The sequence below is a fragment of the Podarcis cretensis genome (genome assembly GCF_951804945.1).
Source record: "Podarcis cretensis genome assembly, chromosome: 4".
Taxonomy (NCBI): domain Eukaryota; kingdom Metazoa; phylum Chordata; class Lepidosauria; order Squamata; family Lacertidae; genus Podarcis; species Podarcis cretensis.
This window is the reverse complement of record NC_137173.1, coordinates 96,759,931-96,765,930: the sequence shown is the minus strand read 5'-3', so window position 1 is coordinate 96,765,930 and position 6,000 is coordinate 96,759,931. Positions and strand designations below refer to the sequence as shown.

The 6,000-nt window shown below is 44.3% G+C and overlaps 1 long non-coding RNA gene across 1 annotated transcript in view; it reads left to right on the top strand.

Annotated features, from left to right (window-relative positions):
• Positions 1 to 1,199: 1,199 nt before the first annotated feature.
• LOC307214462 overlaps positions 1,200 to 6,000 on the top strand; it is a 240,621-nt gene continuing 235,820 nt past the window's right edge. Inside the window, exon 1 of the long non-coding RNA XR_013838120.1 lies at positions 1,200 to 1,285. This is a non-coding gene — a long non-coding RNA (uncharacterized lncRNA). The remainder of the gene's footprint in view (positions 1,286 to 6,000) is intronic.

Genomic DNA, 6,000 nt, shown 5'->3' with positions numbered 1-6,000 from the left:
GAGTCCACTGTTTTATTTGATTTGTTTTGTTGTGTTGTGTTTCATGATGGGCGTAAAGCCGAATAAACATTTTGATAAGTCCCATCCATTTCACTAGAAGAGTTAAGTATGTGCCATGTTACATCTCTCCCATAGAAATAAAAGGCAATGAAAATTTATTCTTTTTGGCTGGATTGTCAGAACTTTAGGTTTGTGTTTAAATAGCTTCTAACAATTAAATTCTAGGTACATAGTGGTTTCTGGTGCAGCAGTGCCTAAGAATTCACAGGCTGATCTGATGTATACTGTGGTCTTAAACATCATAATGACGCGGTAGACAGCATAGCAATGGCTTTTACATTCTAGCCTATTCCTATGCCTGGCTCTCTCCTTCACCATAAAAAGTAGGATTCCCTGCTGTGCCAAACTGTGAAGATATGCAGGTTGCAATCTGGCAACCCAACCCATTGACACGAAGCAGCTCAACCTCCAAAGAAAGTGGTTGATTGCCAACCAAAATATTCTTATTCTAACACATACACATTTTGACCATAATAGGATGTTCTTTTACCAGCAGTTAGGGTTGCCATATTTGAGCTTTGACCAAAGTTGTTCAGCTTTTTTGGCAAAATCTGATTATTAGTATTATTTTGCTGTTTTAGAGCTGTTTTTATGGGAAAACGGCACTGCCGACATGGGCTGCCATACGTCTGGATTTTCCTGCACATTTTTGCCGATTTCTGACTGGACACTGTTGCCGACGTATGGCAACCCTAGACAGCAGTATTTTCCTACTGAGAAATATAAGCATGGACGATGGTGTTCAGCCATGAAAACGTTACACATTCAAACTTCTTCAAGCACACAGAGCTACAAAACGTCTGTGCATGTGTTTTAATGGTAACTGGGATCTAATAAGAATTCAGGGGCTGTAACATACTGTCAAGGGCTGTCCAACCTTTATACCTACCACCAGTTGGCGAGTATACAATTGTATACTAATATATAGTGTAGCTGTATAATGCACGTGTGTGCATTCATTAAAGGGCATATTAAGAAAAAGCTGGCATTGAAAGTTAAATCCTTTTCTTTACATGCTCCTAGGCCTCCATAATATAATAATAATAATAATAATAATAATAATAATAATAATAATAATAATAATTTATTATTTATACCCCGCCCATCTGGCTGGGCCTCCCCAGCCACTCTGGGCGGCTTACATAAAAACCAAAAATACAGTAAAATATCACACGTTAAAAACTTCCCTGAACAGGGCTGCCTTAAGATGTCTTCTGAATGTCAGGTAGTTGTTTATCACTTTGACATCTGCTGGAAGGGCGTTCCACAGGGCGGGTGCCACTACCGAGAAGGCCCTCTGCCTGGTTCCCTGTAGCTTTGCTTCTCGCAATGAGGGAACCGCCAGAAGGCCCTCGGCGCTGGACCTCAGCGTCCGGGCAGAATGATGGGGGTGGAGACGCTCCTTCAGGTATACTGGCCGTTTAGGGCTTTAAAGGTCAGCACCAACACTTTGAATTGTGCTCGGAAACGTACTGGGAGCCAATGTAGGTCTTTCAAGACCGGTGTTATATGGTCTCGGCGGCCGCTCCCAGTCACCAGTCTAGCTGCCGCATTCTGGATTAGTTGTAGTTTCTGGGTCACCTTCAAAGGTAGCCCCACGTAGAGCGCATTGCAGTAGTCCAAGCGGGAGATAAACAGAGCATGCACCACTCTGGCGAGACAGTCCACAGGCAGATAGGGTCTCAGCCTACGTACCAGATGGAGCTGGTAAACAGCTGCCCTGGACACAGATTTGACCTGTGCTTCCATGGACAGCTGTGAGTCCAAAATGACTCCCAGGCTGCGCACCTGGTCCTTCAGGGGCACAGTTACCCCATTCAGGACCAGGGAATCCTCCACACCTGCCTGCTTCCTGTCCCCCAAAAACAGCACTTCTGTCTTGCCAGGATTCAACCATACAATTTATGCTGTTAAATATATAAGTCCTTTGTGGACTTGCTGGAAAGATTGAAATAAATTACTTTCATTGATTCAGATTATTTCGTAGGAGAAGTTGCAAACCGTTCCCCCTGACACTCTTTTTAGTGTGATATATTAAACACAAGATGAAAGAGAACTACTAAATACTTCCATTATAGTTGGAGTGTGTATTTTTTGCTAGCAGTTCAGACAGATAAAAAATGCTGAATATATGCTTTCTGGGGATGCTTCATCTTAAACTGAAACAAATGTGGTAGGGTCAAGCTTCAAATTATTGAAGTATTAGCTTAGATTTATTATTTCCATATGGACTACTCATTCGGCTTTCTGCATGATAATGGCTGCATACACACGAACACATAAGCAGCACAGAAAAAGTAGTTTTTCTCAATCTGGGATTGTTTATACTCATCCTGAACCTGCTGCTTTCAATTTAGATTGATTCTAGATTCTGCTGTGGGTGTAGTTACTTGATACACATTTGGAAAATCCTCCCCTTGTTTTGGTTTTGCTCTCTGCACATTCCCCAAGTGAGGTAATTCACATCTTTCCCCCCTTACCTCTTGGTGAAAGCATTTTCACATGGAGGCGTAATCTGACACCCAGGAGAAAGATCGTTGAGCTGTCAAAAGCAGGAAGCCAGAGGATTTGGCCCAACCAGATGGTCCTTAGCTCCTATCAGCTTTTCCACCCCTCAAACATTTCAAAAGCAAAATGTTTTGGGCCAGCCAAAGCAATAGAAGAAGGGGTGTCCAAAATTCCCCCTCATTTGCTCTGACAGTCTTTGCACAGCAATGGCATACTTCACCTTTCAGTGGTTTGTAAAATTTCAGCACAACAATGAAATTGAAGAGGGGGGGATTCATCTTTCCTGAACCCCCTTCTCAGATGTCCCATCAAGTCGCTTAGACACAGTGTGGTCCTCCACCATTTTTTCCCTTTACCACAAGGCTGGATATACCAGGCTGTTGCTGAAAAACAAAAGAATGATCACTGGACAATGCTAAAGACTTCCAGTGTGGACACAGCCTCCGTCTGTCTGCATGGAGGGTGCTTGAAAGGCAACAGGAAGATTGCTGGGAAACAGAGAAGCTACACAGGATTGTGGGCCACTTCATCATCTAGGCCTCAAAGTGTATTTTGCTATAAAAATTGGCTTTTTCATTCTCTGTAACAAAGTTTTTGCCATTTAGTAGTGAGGGCTTCACAGTTATGGAATACAGGAACCCAGCAATGACTAGAAGATGGCATACAAAAAGAAAAAGAGAAAAAGTAAGAAAGTAAGAACATTGAAGTGTGACTTAAAGAAGAATAAGAAATGTGAAAGTGCTGTTTTTAAATATAAATTAGTAGGGCAATGGGGATGCAGGTAAAACTGCTTCAGGCTGAACGCAGCCTGCAGGCCACCAGCTGCCTTTTATTCTCTCTATTTTTGGTAGCTAGGCACCAATGCTTACATAGCCAAAATGGTGCAACCTGTGCACAAGAGGTACTATCTCTTTCAGTCTTTTTCAATCTGCTCTGCATTTTTGCAAGGTGTCAGTCAGTATGGCTGGTGTAATATTAAGTGCCTTTCAATCCAGCTGTGAAGGATGAGTCATAATTAATCAGCACCTGCCAGTGAAATTTCTCAGGGCGAGCTCTTTTCCCCTCATGACAGCAAGCTAGTCTGAATGCAAAGCAATCTCTTTCCTCTCTGGGCTCCAGGGCTTTTAGTCTGGATAAACTTGGCTTTTATTCAGCCGGAATCAATCTATTGATTGATTAACTGAAGTTTGACGTTATTTTTAATACTGTAATTTAAAGAAATTACATAGGTATACTTTTCTTTTTCTGAGGCGGGCGGGAATCCTCTCCAATGCATTTTTGGTCACAAGTCAGAGGCATACATCTTATATTCTTCTTTTTTGAACAATAAGGACATTAATACTGAGATGCATTTTAAGGGTTCAGATGCAGGCAGGAGCAGACCAAGGCATTTTGCAGCCGCCTGTGCTCCTCCAGGTCAAGGTTCATGGACCTCAAGGCAGCCAAATTAGTTGGCACCTGAGGCATAAACTCTCACAAGCTCCTCTCGCCCTCCCTGGCAGTCAACCTATAACAGTGATAAATTAAATAGTGCATGATTTGTTGATCTTTTATGAAACCCAAGCTGGACTGCAATGATGGTTCTTTCCTGAGGCAAAATGAGTCAACTGCCTCAGGTGGCGGACTCAGCCACTGGGGTCGTGCATGGCTCTCCAGAGCTGTCTCCTGGCCATCTCTTCCTTGCTTGCAGCCATCACGGCCCCCACTTGCTCATCTCTCCTCCTTGCTGCTAATGTGACAGCAGTGCTGACCATTCCCTCTGCCCCTACATCCCGCAACTCCATCTTGCTCTGAGAAAGCACCAGGGGCTCTTTGTAGCAAGGCACTCTGGGCAAGGTGGCGCAGAAGACTGCCTGCACTGCTGCAGATATTACCTTTGAAAATGTGTTGAATTTATGAAAGGAACTTTTAAGGTTCTAACTATTTTTTAAAAAAGAATTTCTAGCTGTGGTGGCAAAGCCTTGTCAGCAGAAGCAGCCTTCATACCCACAGTGCTTTTCTCTGAGGGACACCTGGGCCTAACTCAGAGGAGAGAGGGAGTCGGAGGACTGGCCACCCAACTAAGTCATGGGGGGGGGCAGGGTGCAGAGGAATAAGCAAGGTGGAGTGGGGGGGCAGTTGTGCCCATCTTGAGGGGCATAATGTATTGTGATAATCTCCCTGATGTGGTATCGTGGCAGGGCCAGCCTTATCTCCATAATTTACTAATGTGCATTATTTGCCACAGTGTGCACATAACTGCTTGTAAATTGAATGTCTGTCATGCCACATGGTGGTAATCAAATGCAGCTGGCGCTATGGTCTAAATCACTGAGCCTCTTGGGCCTGCCAATTGGAAGTTTGGCGGTTCGAATCCCCGCAACGGGGTGAGCTCCTGTTGCTCTCTCCCAGCTCCTGCCAACCTAGCAGTTTGAAAGCACACCAGTGCAAGTAGATAAATAGATACCACTGTGGTGGGAAGGTAAACGGCATCTCCATGCGCTCTGGTTTCTGTCACGGTGTCCCGTTGTGCCTGAAGCTGTTTAGTCATGCTGACCACATGACCCAGAAAGCTGTCTGTGGACAAACGCTGGCTCCCTTGGCCTGAAAGCAAGATGAGCGCTGCAACCCCATAGTCGCCTTTGACTGGACTTAACCATCCAGGGGTCCTTTGCCTTTACCTTACCTAGTAATCATACCAACCCTTTTTCTTCTCAGGCTCTCTGATCAGATGGGAAGATTTGTTTCATTGTTTGGCAGGACGGAGAAGATGGTGGCCTTACTGAGTGCTATTACGTATTGAGCTACCGTTTGGTGAATGGCCGTCTCTATTCCCTTCCTATTTAAAAAGAAATGTGGATTTTAGATCCAACGACAGCGATTGGATTAGGTGCTTTTCCATTCACCGCTTCGTGACTGAAGCTGGATTTCCCTCTGCCCCAAATGTCAATTAGTCTGAGTGCACGATAGCACTTGCCAGTGAATGGTAAACGTCTTCTCTCCTCTCTGCTGCCTGCCGTTTGCTTTTGATCTTGAACTGCTGCCATTTTGCAGCATGGACTGGGAGGGGGGGAAGAGTGATGTCATCAAAAGAGCGTGTTCTGAATCATTATGTTAGTGCTGTACTCTCTCAAGAGACAGGGTCACTCTGTGGAGAAAGCGTCTCATTAGCTGGTAATGAGGAAGGGCCTGCAGCAGTCAGCCAGGTTATGCAGACCGCTGACTCCTACCAGCTATTAAAAATCTCGGGTGCTGCGCTATTGCTATTTTAAGAGAGAGGGAGGGTTTTTTTAGGTCTTAGTCTTTAACCTTATTCAGCTATAGAATCAGCCTAAAATGCTAGTTACCAAAACATTTGCTTCTTGTTTCGTTACATTTCTTAAAAAAGAAGTATGTGGGGACTCAACAGAAATGTGGAGGAAATTGGGATGTGGGTTCACACAGAAAATAATA